The sequence below is a fragment of the Wolffia australiana genome, chromosome 2 (genome assembly GCF_029677425.1).
Source record: "Wolffia australiana isolate 7733 chromosome 2, ASM2967742v1".
NCBI lineage: Eukaryota > Viridiplantae > Streptophyta > Magnoliopsida > Alismatales > Araceae > Wolffia > Wolffia australiana.
Window position 1 is genome coordinate 12,301,166 of NC_135836.1, and position 16,981 is coordinate 12,318,146.

Below are 16,981 nucleotides of genomic sequence, written 5' to 3' on the forward strand. Positions count from 1 at the left end.
ATCTAAAAAAAATTCAAAAAAATATCTAACTCTTGTTTTTAATATTTCTTGAGGTATTTGATGTAAATTAAATTCCATAAAATTCTAAATATATATATATATATATTGATTTTTGGTGTTAATTAAAATTAGGAAAATCATTTTAAAATATTTTTAGTGTTTTTCTTTGTATTTATGCTTTAATTTAAATCATAGGAAATTATATAAATTAATTAAAAATCCATTAAAATCCCAGAAATTATAGAAAAATTTTGAAATAAAATTTGTGTCTCTCTTTGGATCGACACCTTGCCCTATATAATTATACAGTATATAAGCAGAAATTTTCATAAATATTGTTGGTTAAGTCTGAATTAAAGCAACGACATTTAAACCCTTAATTTGTACTTATCAACGATCAACTTATTCTTTAGAATTATATTGAAGTTATAAACCCATTTACAACAGATAACACAAAAGTTGGAAATTCGAGGAACTAAGAACCAAGTATTATTTTCAACAAGTGCTTTATATTCAGATTCCATTGGGTGCATCCAGTTTTCAGTTTTAGAAGCTATTGAAAAAGAAATAGGTTCTAACAAAGAAGTTACAGAGGTATTAAAACAACTAGGAAGAGGATGTTTGATGGTAAGAGTTTTCACTGGTAATGAAGTAGACTGATGTAAAATTGCAGATGATGTCGAACAATGTTTTTCATCAGAAAGGTAGACATCAGATAATATTTTTACTTTAAGGTTAACACTAGGTTCAGGTATTCTATATAAAGTGGTAGATAAATCAAACAATGATTGACTTGAATCAAGACAAGCATTAGAAGTTAAGCAACTGAAAGAGTGCCACATTATTACTAGGAGAAGAAAATGAAGAGGGATATTTGTTTAAAATTGGTAAATAAGACTCCGGAGGAGACTGTTCAGATTTAGAGTGTAGGATTGTAGTTGGTTCAGATGTAGGGGTCGGAGGTTGAGTGGAAAATTGGATAGAATGTGATAGAAATTATCAGGAGGTCAGATTCCAAGAAGATCAAGCATAGCTGAATTAATATTTGAATTTGAAAGGGGGAAAATATCTTCATAGAAAATAACATCACGAGATATAAATAACTTACCTGTGTGAAGAGACAGACACCCGAATCCAACATGATGAGCATTGTAACCCACGAAGACATATTTCTCTGATTTGTCATCTAATTTGTGTTTCAAATATGGTCTTAAATATGGAAACAAAGGCATCCAAAAGTTCTTATCCAAGAATAGTTTGGAGATTCTTTATAAATAACTTCAAAGGGACATTTATATTTTAAAACACGATTAGCCTAACTATTTATGAGGAAATTTTATGAATTTTCTTGGCATACTAGCTTGATGAAGCAATGTCAGAGCTGTTTCCACAAGATGTCTATGTTTTCTTTCAGCGGTACCATTTCTTTATGGTGTATGTGGGCAGGAAATTCTATGAACAATACCAGTTTGTTTAAACAATGGATGAAGAGCTTGAAATTCTCCACCTCCATCAGATTGAAACTATTTAATTCTGTGAGAGGATTGATTTTCAATTCACTTTTGAAATTCCATTAATGTGGAATGAACATCAGATTTAACCATGTGTATTTACTAAAAACATCAATAAATACTACATAGTAAAGGAAACCAGGATGAGATAGTACAGGAGATGGTCCCCATAAATCGGAATGTATGATTTCCAATGCCATTGTTGAGAGATGATGAGTTGAAACAAAAGGAAGTTCTGAGATTTACTAACGCAACAAGATTCACATACAAAATGTTTTCGAAGATGGGAATTTGGAAGGCCAAATTTTTTTATTTTACTTTGTAAAATTAAAAATTGTGGATGTCCAAGTCAAGCATGCCAGGTATTTGATGAAGCTTTCTCTCCAAGATAAGCTCGAGATATGTTTGACCTTGAAGAGTCGAGACAATAAAGTCCATCCTTAATTGTTCCTCGGCTGAGGACTCTGTTTGTTTTCTTGCCCTTCATAAGATAGTATGAGAAATGAAACTCAACGTATACGTCATTATCCATGGTTAGTTTTTGAATTGATAGTAATTTTTTGGTTATTTCAGGAACATGCAATACATCTTTTAAATATAGATTTTTATCATGTGTAGCAATCTTAGAAGAGCCAATTGACAAGATGTTCAAACCTGAGCCATTGCCGATGTGGAGTTGATCATGTCCAAGATAACTGGTAAGTTGATGGAGCACGGTTTTGTTTGAAGAGATTCCACTATCAGGATACCATGCTTCACTTGTATGTAAATTTTATGCACTTGTAATAAAGGCTCTTGGTTTTCGTGAAGATGAAGAGATGCCTTGTACCTGCTGATCAGTGTTTTTCCATGTTAAGTCACTTCTGCTGTGGAATTCACTGCACTCCCTTGCTCGGTGTCCAAATTGAAAATAAATTTGACATGTTGGTTGAAATATATTGCTTCTGCCTCTTCCTCTTCCTCGAATATGGTTGTAGATATGCATCATGATATGCCAATGTTTTCTTGATGATATGCTAGATATGCATCATGCACCTTTAAATTCATGAATATATTATCAAGTTTCATGCTATTGATGTTTTCATATATGCTAACAACAAATTGAGAGTATTATGTACCCAAACCTCTTAGGAATGTGAAAATCATGGTGGGCTCACTAATCATTTGATTTTGAAATTTCAAGTGAGTCCATTTTTTATCTAAAATAGGCAATATATTCATCAGTTGTCCACAGTACATTTCTTCATGGTATGAGACTGTCGATGAAGTTCCATAATTTTTTATTGACTGCAATTTGAGAAGACATGCTCAAGTTTCTCCCATGTTTCTTTGGAAGATCTTGTTTTGCTGATGACAACGTTGAGCAAAGAAAACCCAGAACTTTTTGATCTAGCTTCCACCATGCTTTGAACTTTTTGATCTATCATCTTGCCTTCTGAATCTGCAATAGAGATGGGTGGAGATAATCCTTTAGTGTGTTTAACTAAATCATACCCATTTAAAATCAGCAAACTGGAACTCTTCCACACTTGATAGTTGTCTTTAGGCAGATTGATAGACATTGTTGTTCCAATTGGAACAAAAACTGCGACTTGTCCTGCGGCTATCAAAGCTCCAGACTCAGGAATCCTCATGATGAAGATTGATAAGTTGAGTCTTCAAAAACAACTCCAGATGCCCTTTAAATCAATGGCTATGATACCATGTAAAAGTCTCTCAAAAGAAGTAGAACAGGACATAGAAAAAGAAGAAGAACATGAATGGAGATAGATAAGAAGGAGAGACAAGAACAGATGTAGAGATTAAGATAGTTAATCTTCCTTAATCTTTTCTCAATACAGATCGGTTCGTATTTATATGAATAAATATTAAACGCTAGTTATAGGTAGTTATAAATCAATATGTATAACCACCAATTTTAGTTTAATCGTAACCATTAGATTTTCTAACAGTTATGTTTACTATACTGGTTAAACCCAATCCTCTATATTTAATCCTATCTAGATTTAATCCAAGCAATGTATGTTTTCCTATATTTAATCCTACCCATCTATTTCTCTTGACAAGTATAGAGTATAGATACATGTTCAAATTTTACTAGTACACTTCTTATTTTAAATCGTATTAGTCGATGTCGATGTTGACGTGACCTTGCATTCCTCTTTACCCCCTCCCTCTTTCCCTCTCTCTCGCTCTCTCTCATCTCTTTTTCTCTCTCTCCCTCTCTCGCTCTCTCTCTGTCTCTCTTTCTCTCTCTCTCTATTTTTCTCTCTCGCTCTCTCTCTGTCTCTCTTTCCTTCTCTCTCTTTCTTTCTTTCTCTGTGTGTGTGTGTGTGTTTCTCTCTGTCGCACTCTCTCTCTGTCTCTCTTTCCTTCTCTCTCCCTCTCTCTCTATGTTTCTCTCCCTCGCTCTCTATTTTGTTAAGGATGAAGAAGAAAAAGATGAAGAAAGGAGTGAACAACTCATCAGCCACGTCAGCAAGTGATTCTCCAATATGATTTTCAATAAAGAATAGACTAGTAAGAATTGAGCACGTACCATACACTCATTAAGAGAAATAGACGGACATGATAAAATTTAGGATCAAAGATGGACGTGTAGGATTCAATCTAGATAGGATTAAACATAGATGGCCAGGATCTCATCTAGATAGGCAAAAAAATAGCGGTTACGATTCTAGCCGTCATAACAATTATAATGGCTAGGATTAGAGTTTATAACAGTCTACTAAATGGTAATAAAAATAACAACCAATGTCTAAACATACATTTGTGTATTTTCAATGATTCAAAAATAATTCCTCTATCTCTCTTGTGTCTCTCTCTCTCTTCCTTTTCTTCTCTCTCGTTTCTCATTCTTGTTCTTGAAGTGCCTCTGAGAGTCCAAGAAAGTTTACATCTGCCTCTCTTTTTTTCTCTCTCACCCTCTCTTTCTGTTTCTCTCTCTCGCTCTCTCTGTCTCTCTTTCTTTCTCTCTCACTCTCTCTCTCTCTCGCTCTCTCTGACTCTCTTTATTACTCTCTCACTCTCTCTCTCTTGCTCTCTCTAGCTCTCTTTCTTTCTCTCTCACTCTCTCTCTCTCGCTCTCTCTGACTCTCTTTATTTCTCTCTCACTCTCTCTCTCTCTTGCTCTCTCTATCTCTCTTTCTTTCTCTCTCGCTCTCTCTGTCTCTCTTTCTTTCTCTCTTGTTGGCTGAGAATCGGTCTGAAACCCTCAGATCAAACACAGAACTCTCAATGGATCACTCTAGCTCAAAACTCTCAAGAAACAAGAAGAAGAAAAAAAACTAAATCTTGAATTGAAATTGGATGATCAATCGTGACCAATTTGGGGCCTTTTATATAGCCCCCAGTTTCTAAAGAGGGAAAGAAAGAAAGCTAACAGAATTAACCACTTTTGGGTCCACGTGGCTCAATCAGGATCTAAATAACCAGATCCAATTTTTGTCTCGCCCAGGTCTTCAGTGAACTGCAGCGGGACTGGATTTGATCTGGGATCAACTCCTTCAATCTCCTCCATGATCCTGAATGTCTGGATCGATCTTCTGAATCCCCATTCTGTCTTGAAAAACCTGAAACTTTATCTTTCCCAATGATTTGGTGAGAACGTCTGTAATATGTTCATCAATCCTCACGAATTTTACTTCAATCTGTCCTGCTTCCGCAGAGTCTCTAATGAAGTGAAATCTTGTGTCAATGTGCTTGCTCCGACTGTGATGCACAAGATTTCTACTCAGCTGTATTGTTGAATAGTTGTCTACCATGATCTTGACAGCTTTCTGTTATTTCCCTCTCAGCTCTCCTAGCAGTCTGCTCAACCAAATTCCCTGGCAAGTTGTAGTTGAGAGAGCTACGTACTCAGCTTCACATGATGAAAGAGCTACCAGTTTTTGCTTCACACTACACCAGCTCACTGCCATTGAACCCAAAAAGAAGATCTGACCAGAGGTGCTCTTCTTGTCAACTTTATCTCCAGAAAAATCACTATCGCTATAGCCCATCAACTCAGCAGCTCCTTGGCTTCTTTTATATAGAAGACCAAACTTTTGGGCACGTTTAACATACCTGAGTAATCTTTTTGCTACCTGCATAAGAACTGTAGTGGGTTTCTGCATAAACCTGCTAAGAATACCCAAAGTGTAGACAAAATATGGCCGTGTGTGAGTGAGATACTGCAAGCTTCCCATCAATCTTTGGAAGAGAGTTGCATCAGCTTCACTCTCTTCTTTGTCCTTGAAGTTTGGTCGAACTTCCATAGGAGTCAAGGAATAATTGCATTCTTCCATCTTGAAATAATTAAGCAGTTTATCAGCATACCTACTCTCCAACATAGTAACTGTAGTCCATGACTGCTTCACTTCAATTCCCAGGTAAGAGGAGAGCAAACCCAGATCAGTTATTTCAAATTCTTCCTTCATCTGCTGCTTGAACATCTGCACTTCTTCCTCAGAACCTGTGACAATCAGGTCATCAACATATACACCCACAACCAAATTATGTTGGGCCTTCTTCTTCACATACAAAACATGTTCAAGTTTGCTCCTGCAGAAACCTAGAGAGTTCAACCTGTGATACCTGTGACATCTGCACTTCTTCCTCAGAACCTGTGACAATCAGGTCATCAACATATACACCCACAACCAAATTATGTTGGGCCTTCTTCTTCACATACAAAACATGTTCAAGTTTGCTCCTGCAGAAACCTAGAGAGTTCAACCTGTGATACCAGGCTCTTGGAGCTTGCTTCAGCCCATACAAAGCTTTCCTCAGCTTCAGGACATCACCTTCTCTCCCTTCTATGGTAAAACCCTTAGGTTGTTGTACATAGATATCCTCCTGAATTTCTCCATTCAGGAAAGCTGACTTTACATCTAAGTGATAGATGTGCCAACCATTGAGTGCAGCCAGCCCAATGATCATCCTGATTGTCTCAAACGGGGCAACAGGAGCAAAAACTTTATCATAATCAATCCCAGGTCTTTGTGAGCACCCCTTTGCCACAAGTCGAGCTTTGTGCCTTATAATTCTGCCATTCTTATCACATTTAACTTTCTAGACCCACTTAAGGCCAATGGGTTTACAATCTTTTGGTGGAGATAACACTTCCCAGCTCAATTTTTTCTCAATTGACCTGATTTCCTCCTCCATGGAACGTTTCTAGTTCACATCTACAACTGTTTCACTGTAGTTTGATGGTTCTTCATTGATCATGAGACAATTCTCATAAAAAACAGATGATGTTGCTGGTGAAGTGGCTTCATAGATTTCCTCTAGTGATCTCATCCTCACTGAAGTCTTTGAGGTGAAGCTTTCAGCCATTTGACTCTGACTTGAAGAAGATGGCTCCTCAGCATCATCAGCTGCAGGTGATAATTCTACTTCTTCAATCTGATCAACTTCAATTGATGGAGTTCTGGCGACCACCAGTTTAGTGTCTGTGTTGACCCATGGACTGGTCTTCCAATCCCATTCTTTCCCTTCTACAAAAATTACATCTCTGCTGATCTGTATTGTAGAATTTTGTAGAAAAAACATCGATATGCCTTGGATCCAGTCTCATAGCCAACGAACACTCCTAGTTGACTTTTGTCTTCCAATTTCTTCAGGTGTCCACTGCCTTTCTTAACAAAAATCAGTGACCCAAAAATCCTCAGATGATCAATTCTTGGTCTCTGACTTGACCATGCCTTATATGGTGTCTTCCCTGAAGACTTTTTGTGGATGATCTATTCAGCACGTAGACAACAGTGTTCACTGCCTCTGCCCAGAGCTGCATAGGCACATTCTTCTCTTTTAACATCACTCTCACCAAGGACATCACTGTCCTGTTACGCCTCTCTAACACTCCATTCTGCTGAGGAGTGTAGGGTGTCGTTAACTACCTTCTGATTCCATGAGAATCACAAAAAGTATTAAACTCCTCTGACCAAAATTCACCACCTCTATCAGTCCGGAGACACTTGATCTGTTCACCCTTCTCTGTCTCTACAAGTTCTTTAAATTTCTTGGAGACTGCTAAAGCATATGAATTTTGCTTCAGCATGGCCACCCACATTAGTCTTGAGTGATCATCCATTATCATAAGGAAATAATGACTGCCCCAAGTGATGTAGGTGAAATGGGTCCACAAATATCTGCATAAACCAAATCCAAGGGCTTCAGTGACAATTTATCCTTACACTTTGGAAATGGTGCCCGGGTGTGCTTGCTAATGATGCAAGGTGCACATCGATCTTCCAAAATTTCAATCTCTGGCAGACCTTTGACTAATGCATCTCTTGCCATTTGATTCAAGGTGTGCAGACTTTGGTGACAGAATCTGCAGTGCCACGACATGGACTTCCTGCTGCTTTCCTCATAGAGGTGACAGAACTCGACAACATCCAACTCTAGCTTGTAGAGACCATCTGATTTCATCACCTTTGCCAGAAACTTCTCATCAATGTCATAGATGAACAGAGTACCTTTTTGAGTTTGATAGGATACCCTAAATCATCAAGAACACCTAAGTTGAGGATGTTGACCTTCAGAGTTGTTGCATACAGCACCTTCTCCAGCTTCAATACACTTCTATCCTTGCTCCTTGCATTGACCGTCCCTTTTCCAACATAGCTGATTCTTGATATATCGCCGAATTTCAGTATGCCTGTCAATAATAAATCCAGGAAATAGAAATAACTTTTAATACCTATCATGTGCAATGTAGCTCCACTGTCAAGGAACCAGACATTTGAGGCTGAAGAATCCCCATTGGAGCTCTGAAAAAGCCTACCTGAGGCTTCTTCTTCAATTGCCATCAGCAATGCCGAGACTTCATCTCCATAAGATTCAACCAGGTTTGCTTTCTCTTCTTTCTTCTTGTCATATCTACATTCAGACTTGTAATGACCAAGTCTCTGGCATCTGTAGCACCATACCTTTGACTTGTCGAAGATACGCTTCTCGCCATCATCAGAAGATTCTTCAGAGAACCTTCCACGACCTATGCTTCTTCCTCTGCTCCTTGCACTCCCCTTTCCTTTGCCTGCCGAACTCTGTTCAGTTTCTTCTCTCCTGAACTTAGACTGAGCTTGCATCAGCAGAGCTTGCTCTTCTTCTCTCTGTTCTCGTTCACTTAGCTGCAGCTCATGAACCTTCAGAGAACCAATTACCTTCTCCATCGTCATCAAGCTCATGTCACCGAACTGCTCGAGCGGTAGTGTCAGCGCGTCATACTTTGACGGCGTGGACTTGAGAAGTTTACTAACAACTTCTCATTTGGGGAGTCTCTCACTGAGGCTCCTCAATTCACCAACAATCTGAGAGAAACATTGAGTGAATTCACTTACAACTTCATCCTTCTTCATCGTCAGGAGCTCAAACTGGCATCGCAGCCCTTGAGTTCTTGACTGGATGACACGATCCACTCCAAGATTCAAAACATGCAGGACTTCCTAGTTCTCCTTTGCTGATTTCTTGGAATCGAGCTGGTCCATCACGTCTTCTGGAATTGCAGACAGGATGACTGACAAAGCCTTTCGATCCTTCTTCCAATTCATCTCCTCGCCGGAGACAACCTCCCACAATCCATTAGCGTCAAGGTGAAATTCCATCTGCATCGCCCATTGCCAATAGTTCATCTTTGACAGCAGGAGGGGCGGGAAATGACCTGATGGCAAACTCCGAGCAACATTAGCTTCTCCCAAGCTGATCTTGTCGTCCGAGGATGAAACCCCTCCCTTCTTTGGCATCTTCACAGGTCAGGTGGATTCAGAATGCTCTGATACCAATTGTTGGCTGAGAATTGATCTGAAACCCTCAGATCAAACTCAGAACTCTCAATGGATCACTTTAGCTCAAAACTCTCAAGAAACAAGAAGAAGAAAAAAACTGAATCTTGAATTGAAATTGGATGATCAACTGTGACCAATTTGGGACCTTTTATATAGCCCCGAGTTTCCAAAGAGAGAAAGAAAGAAAGCTAACAGAATTAACCACTTTTGGGTCCACGTGGCCCAATCAGGATCTAAATAACAAGATCTGATTTTTGTCTCACCGCGGGTTTTTAGTGAACCGCAGCAGGACCAGATTTGATCTGGGATCAACTCCATCTCTCACTCTCTCTCTCGCTCTCTCTGTCTCGCTTTCTTTCTCTCTCACTCTCTCTCTCTCCCTCTCTCTCTCTCTTTCTTTCTCTCTCATTGTCGCTCTCCCCCATCTCTTCATGTCGCAGAAGCTTTACACTTGATTTTCCAAGATGTTCGCGTCTTTGGGATAAACGCAGGAATCTACAAGAAGCCTGTCAATTTACAAGAAACCATTGGAATATTCAGATACTCTTCTAACTGTGGGTCATCCCAATACCTACAATTCTGATTAAGAAAATGTATGCAGAGAAGGGTCTTAAGATCCACCATTTCGATGTCTTATTTTTATGAATCTTTTAGCTGGTTGACCTTTTCATTGTTGTTTTGCATAACAACATAAAATGAAAGGAGATTTTTATGTTTATTATTCTTCTCCCACACTTTAACTTATGCAGCATTTTGCTTATGTATTTGATAATATTGTCTTCAATATTTGGTAACATGCGATAATAAATAAATAGCTTTATGACTGACTTTGTATGAAGACAATGGGAAAACTTTAAGCTTCTAAGCATATCTTTCTTTTAAAACATGGTGATCTTGAGCATAACCAGGTGATATCTAGCTACAAATGGAAGGTAGCAATCTACAGAGACCACACTGAAGGTAGATCAATAAGTACAAAAAAAAAGAATTAACAAGACTAAAATGGTGCTGTGATTCAATATATGGGGATAAATTTAAACAGAAATGACAACATTGACCAAGTGAATGCCCTTTTCAGAATGTGTTTAAGTTGCAATGACTGAGTGAAATTTATGAAGAAAGCGCAAGGTATTTTGAAAATTCAGGGTGTAATCAAAAGTGCTGAAATTAATATATATATATATATATCTTTATCTATTCTTGCTTTCCTATGAATTTCTTTTCCAAATAGTCTCAATCTCCTTATTGCTCTAACAATAGTCTAGTCCACTATGGGATTAGTCCTCCAAATATGGTAACAATGCAAATCAGAAAACTAAATATCACCATGTTTTTCCCTATTGAAATCACCACCAATCCTCTTCCCCCGAGGTATCGACAACTTGAAGTAAATTTACCTTCTCATTTTGAATCACCAAAGCATTCCATAAATGCTCCACCTGTAAGGACCTTCATGTTCAACTTTACTAGAGCTTCTTCTTCTTCCATATATCAAATTCTAAATATTCTTGGAAGCGGGACAACTCTCTCTTTCAATATAAGTTGATACTTTGAATTTAAATTTCAGTTGTCCATTTACAAATAACTTTAAATCTCTCATTAATAAAAAGTATCTTAAGATGATCAAATTAGAGCTATATTTCAAAGCCTTGATATTGACTTTCAATCAATTGTCTATGTATGATAATGGAATAGGATCCAATCACATTTCCATTTTCTTTCAATTCATAAGACTTTCAAATATGATTAATTAAAATTATTCATTGGATCCATGAGTTAATGAATTGAACTTCAAATTGTGAATTCTTGTTCATTACAATTTATCGGTCTCAACATGCCCCAAAAGTCAGCTGATTCAATCCATTAGCCCAATACCTCCTGATTTAATCCATTAATGATCTTAGAGGTGCATAAATGATATAATGCTTTGACTAATTCAATGTTATTGACCTTGGATATTGCTCCTATCAAATCTGTATGGCTCTTCCGTAGGACAATTTAGATTTCTGTAAAAAATTGTAATGAATATACTTTACTCTATGTATACATTTCCCCAAAAAAATCAATCTATGTAAAACTGTATCCTGATGACACCACATAAACACACTTGAAGGTTTAATTAACATTTTTCCTCCGTTATTTGTTATTAAACATATATGATTTGATCAACTTATTTAACATGATGTAAAATGTAACTTATCCTTAGTAGTATAGGCAATGTAATATTTTATCCAGAAAAATATCCCAATAAAAATTCTAGGATGATATTTTCTAGAGGTATCCACCGCATGAGAAATAATATAATATTTGGCGCTGTTAGAGTAGTCTTTCTGTAACAGATTTTCTCACAATATGTGTGTTTATGTGGTGTCACCAGGATACAGAAGACAATAGAGGAATATGAAGAGGAATATAACTTAATTTAAGGATAAAACAAGTTTTTTTCAAGAGAGGGCTTTCTACCTTCCATAAGACCATTTTAAATATATTTCAGGGACTATGCCACATAGACAAGAGATAAATGTCAGATATTCCTTGATATAAGATGGCAAGATATTATCCATTTTGATTCGGTCTTGATCATTTTAAACAGGATTCTTAATAAAAGTATTTATTGAAAGATGACTATTAAAAATACCCAGACAATGTGTGACTAAGTAAGAGTTAATCTTGTTTATCACTTTTTGGCCATTATAAATTAGTCATTAAAATAAATTTTCATGACATCATCACATAAGAAATTGTATTTAAACATTCATATATACAAGCCTTTTAAATAAAGGTTTAATATCTTATCAACTAACTTTTTTATGAAATTTCTCTTTAAAAATGAAAAATAAGTCACCCAAAAAGAATTATTCCATCCTTATGAACATTGAAAATATCATTATAATGAAAGAATCAATTCAAAAATTATTTTTTGTAATATTTTCTTGTCAACAGTTCGATTAGGGTTATCTGTCCTTAAAACCATCAAGATATGACAGATTAAGTTCACATGTTTATTTTGTGACATATAGAGTTGGGTTCTTTCATTGGAAGGTGATGTCTGAACATGTAATCAACTTATTCCATTGGTTTATATTTCTATACCTATGTTGGAACTAATTTTAATAATTTTTTTCCAGTAAATTTCAGAATCTGGGAGTACCTATTAACTTTCTGAAGATTAAGCTTTAAGGGAATTTTTAGCACAATGATTTAATGTGTTTTGATGAATGTTCAAAGTGATGCATGCCTCAATATGGGTTGTGACCAAAGCACAATAGGCCCTCAGTCAAGTAGTTGATTGATTGTATGTGATGATAAAATAGGAGCCTTAGATATATTAAAAGGCTACTTACTTTGACCATACGCTAAAAAAGTCAAATCATGTATTTAGGACTCTTATTTTTTACGACATGAAGATAAACATAGTTTTCAACACACTACAAGTATTTGTGTGAATTTTTCTTCATTTTATTTGTTGAATAACTTGTTGTCATTTGAATTTGTCTTCATTACCTTCGAATATTTAAGGCTGAATTTACTGATGATTTAATGAAAATAAATTACATGAAGACATTATTATCCAATGGTGATATTGACGTAGGACGACTACGGGTAGGCGAGGAAGGGCGGGACGACTGGACTAAGGGTAGGATGGGTGTGAGGGATAAAACAATCCACAGAAATTCACGGTCGGATTCGGACTTTAAAACCGATGAAAAATCTGGTGGTGCAGCTCCGACCCTTATCGAGGGCGGGAGTACTGTCTTCCCCCACCGCGACGATGCCTAAGCACCGAAATCAATAAGTCAGATTCACGTCGCGAGGAAACACTCGAGAGGGAGGTAGAAGAAGCAGAGAATCCAAACCAATTCAGATTCCGACGGTGGTGGAAACTTCCCGAGAAAACACTGGACGGAGAACACTTCGACACCAAAGAGTTCAGGCGTAGCTCGGCACCGTAGTGCATGAAGAGGTTGCGGGCAATTCTGATCGTGACGAAGCTGGGCGAATCCGGGCGTTGAACGGCCCACTGGACGAGGATGTGGCTGGACGTTCCGAGCGTTGAACGGCCCTGGCTGAGTGCGGTTGTCATGGGTGAAGCGTCAAGCGTGGGCGAACACCCGCGCGCGAAGCGCGCGAAGGGTGCGCGGAGCGCACGGAGCGAGAGACGGAGCGTGCACGGGTGGAGACGTGGTGGTCGATGGTTGTGGCGTGTTGACTCATGTGTTGACTCTCGTTGACCGTGGTGGGTTGACTTCCGTTGACCGCGGTGACGTGTTTGACGCTGAAGTGTTGGCGTCCTCGCCATCACCAACACACGTGAAATAATTCTAGTTAGTGGATAAGTATGGGTCATCTCCACAGGGAATGCATCATTGGGATTTAAATATCTCCACGTTGTGATTTGGCTGGAATGAGAAGGGATGCATATAGCGTAAGAGGTAGCATTACAATGGAAATGGTGAAGATGAGAGGAGAGGTGCTAGGTGTTGAATGAAGATGTGACCATCATCGGGAGTAGTCTGGGTGATGTAAATAATGTGGATGTAAATGAGGGAGTAAGATGGATGAAGATGCAAGGAGAAGAAGGTTGATGTGGGAGATGATTGAAGAATGAGATGGAGGACGACAATGATTTAGTGTTTATAAGGTAAATGGAAGGGAAAACACAGAACAAGATTGTTGGTGGTAAATAATGATGGACAGTATCGATGATAGTGGATTGTGACGCTGAAATGGATATGTTCTACCTAACTGAATGTGTTGAAGATGGATCAAAGGAAAGCAAGACACTAACCTTATATATCTACATTCCACTGGTAAAGGCATTTTCTTGATGCAGATCCGCCTCCCCACATCTTTACTGACTTTTTTAAAGCACTCATGACACCAAGAACACCCTTGCTGGACCTTCAAAACCTTATTCTCTTTCAATCTACCTTTCTAGTAGGAAATAAGTTTATAGATGTTCTTTTTTTTTATGATCAGAGGTTCAATTTATAGATCCAACCATATGGATGGATAGGGGAGAGAAAGACAAAGCTACACTAAAAAGTTTAGCTTAATAGACCCTCTAGATATTCCTACTCTTTGATTTTAATCAAAAGCTTTTGCTCTCCTCCTCCATGTCAGGGCTGTCACATATCTTTTAGGGTTTTATCTTTAGCATTAATTAAATGCAAAATTTTAATATGATTAAAATTTTAATTAAATGAAAATCATAAGAATTTTCTCAACTGATGGCACCCATCGCGCCATGTTTCTCTTTCTAAAAAAAATAAGATAATGGAATAACGGTTGAAAAATATTAAATACAAGGATATGTGACATGCGGCGTGTCACATCACTTTCTTAAGATTCCAAATCAATGAGTGACACATCAATGGCATGTGTACATATAGCATTTTGAATAAGAATAATAATAAGCTACTAAAAATAGATAATCAATAATAAATTAATATTCAGACTAAGAAAAATCATATACTCGTCAATATAATTTCAAAAGTTTCAGGAAAATCATATTCCAACTCAAAAAACTATTTTCTTTCAGAAGATGACGTTAGAAAAAATGCTTTAAATATTTAAATTTTGAAAAATCAAAAAATATTTTGAAAAATATATTTAATCATTTTGGGCTTAATAACACACATCTGTAAACTATTTAATGTTATTAAACATGTAGATTTTGTCATTTTAGCCTATTACTAACTTGTGTCATGAATGAGTAGCTCATTAATTCGATGAGAAGCCACTATCACTGCTACATACCTCATCAATAGAATGCCAACTCCAATGCTTCAAAAATCGCTTGTCATATTAAATTATTCACAATTAAACACCATATTATAGGTTTCTTAGAAACTTTTGGGTGCTTCTGTTGTCCAAATCTCAGTGCTTAAACTGCTACCAAACTAAGTCATGGTTGGAAAAGTCTGCTTTGGTGGACTACACTACATGTCACAAAAGGGTAAATATGTTACTCTATGAACTATAATCACATTTGTGTCTTGTGATGTTGTTTCCAATGAACAGGTTTTTCTCTTGCGGATTCCCAAATTGAGAATATTTTGCATCTCCCCCTAGTATCTGCCACATTCCATTAGTGTCAACCTCTTGCTCATCACCGGCACCAGAAATAGCCCCAACTAACATCTATTGGATGTCAATCTCAATATTTACCTAACCTCACCTATGCACTCAAACATATCCCAATTACCACCATCATCCACACATCCTCATCATTTTTGTCTAGTGTCGGATCTCTACTCTTCATCTACACCTCAAGGTCAAGTCCCAACAAGACATTGATAACATGCATTTTTAGTACCTTATATGTAGGGAAGGACACGGTCTGGTCTTGGTCCAGTTTTATTGAAAACCTAAACCTAGACCTAAAGTTCGGTCCAATCTCAGTCTCGGTCAGTCATGTTGACTAGTCAATGCTAAGTTGACTTGGTCTTCTCGCTGCATCTAAAGTCACCTATGGTTCTGAAGCAATGTTAAATAATGAAAAAGTGAGAGATGGATAGTGAAAGAGTGTGAGAATGAGAGAGGGAGAGAGTGAGACTGAGATAGTGTAACGGCAGAGAGAATATCATAGGAAAAGTGAGAGAGAGAGAGAGGGAGAGAGGGAGTAGGTAAGAAGGAGAGTACAAGAGAGAAAGAGGAAGATAGTGAGAGATGGAGAGAGGGGGAACGAGAGGGGAGAGCTTGAGAGGGAAGTGAGGGGGAGAGAGGGAGAGGGAGCAAGCGAGAGGGAGGGAGTTCAATAGAGAGAGATTGAGAGAGGGAGAGAGTGTGTGAGAGAGAATGAGAGAGGGAGAGAGCAGGAGAGAGGGTGACAGAGAGAGGGAGAGGGAGGGGGGAGAGTGAGCGGGAGAGAGAATGAGAGGACTTGAGGGAGAGGGAGAGAGGAGGAGAGGGAGAGTAGGAGAGAGTTTGAGAGAGAAGGGGAGAGAGGGAGAGAGGGCGAGAGAGAGGGGAGGAGAGGGAGATAAGGTGAGAAGGTGAGAGAGAGAGTGAGAGAGGAAGAGAGGGCGAGAGAGAGAGGGAGATCGGGGTGAGAGAGTGAGAGAGAGAGAGAGGGAGATCGGGGTGAGAGAGTGAGAGAGAGAGAGGAAGAGCAGGTAAAAGATTGAGGAAGAGACGAAAGAGAGCGGGAAAGAGGACGAGAGAAAGAGAGGGAGAGAATGAGATAGGGAGACGGATAGAGGGAAAGAAAATGAGAGGGAGAGAGTGAGAATGGGACAGAGGGTGAAAGGGAGGGAGGGAAGGCAAGCAAACGAGAGGGAGATTGAGACAGGTACAGAGGGAGAGAGAACGAATGGGAGAGAGTGAGAGAGAATGAGCAAGAGAGACAATGAGAGAACGAGAGAATGAGAGAGAGAACACGCAGGCAAAGAGAGAACAAGCGGGAGAGAGAGAACGTGTGGGAGAGAGGGAGAGAGGACAAAAGAGAGAGAGGGAGAAAGAACAGGAGAGAGAACAAAGGGAGAGGGAGTAGATAAGAGAGAGAGACAGTAACGGTCATCGGTCCAGTTTGATGTGTGAACCGGACCCAGACCAGAAGGTTTGGTCAGCCCTAAAAAAGCTGACCGACGGTCCGGTTCGGTCCGCTCTGACCAAACTTTGGTCAGACCATGTCCTTCCCTACTTATAAGATCATATTTACATGTTTATCTGCATTTAATCGCTCATAATTGCATG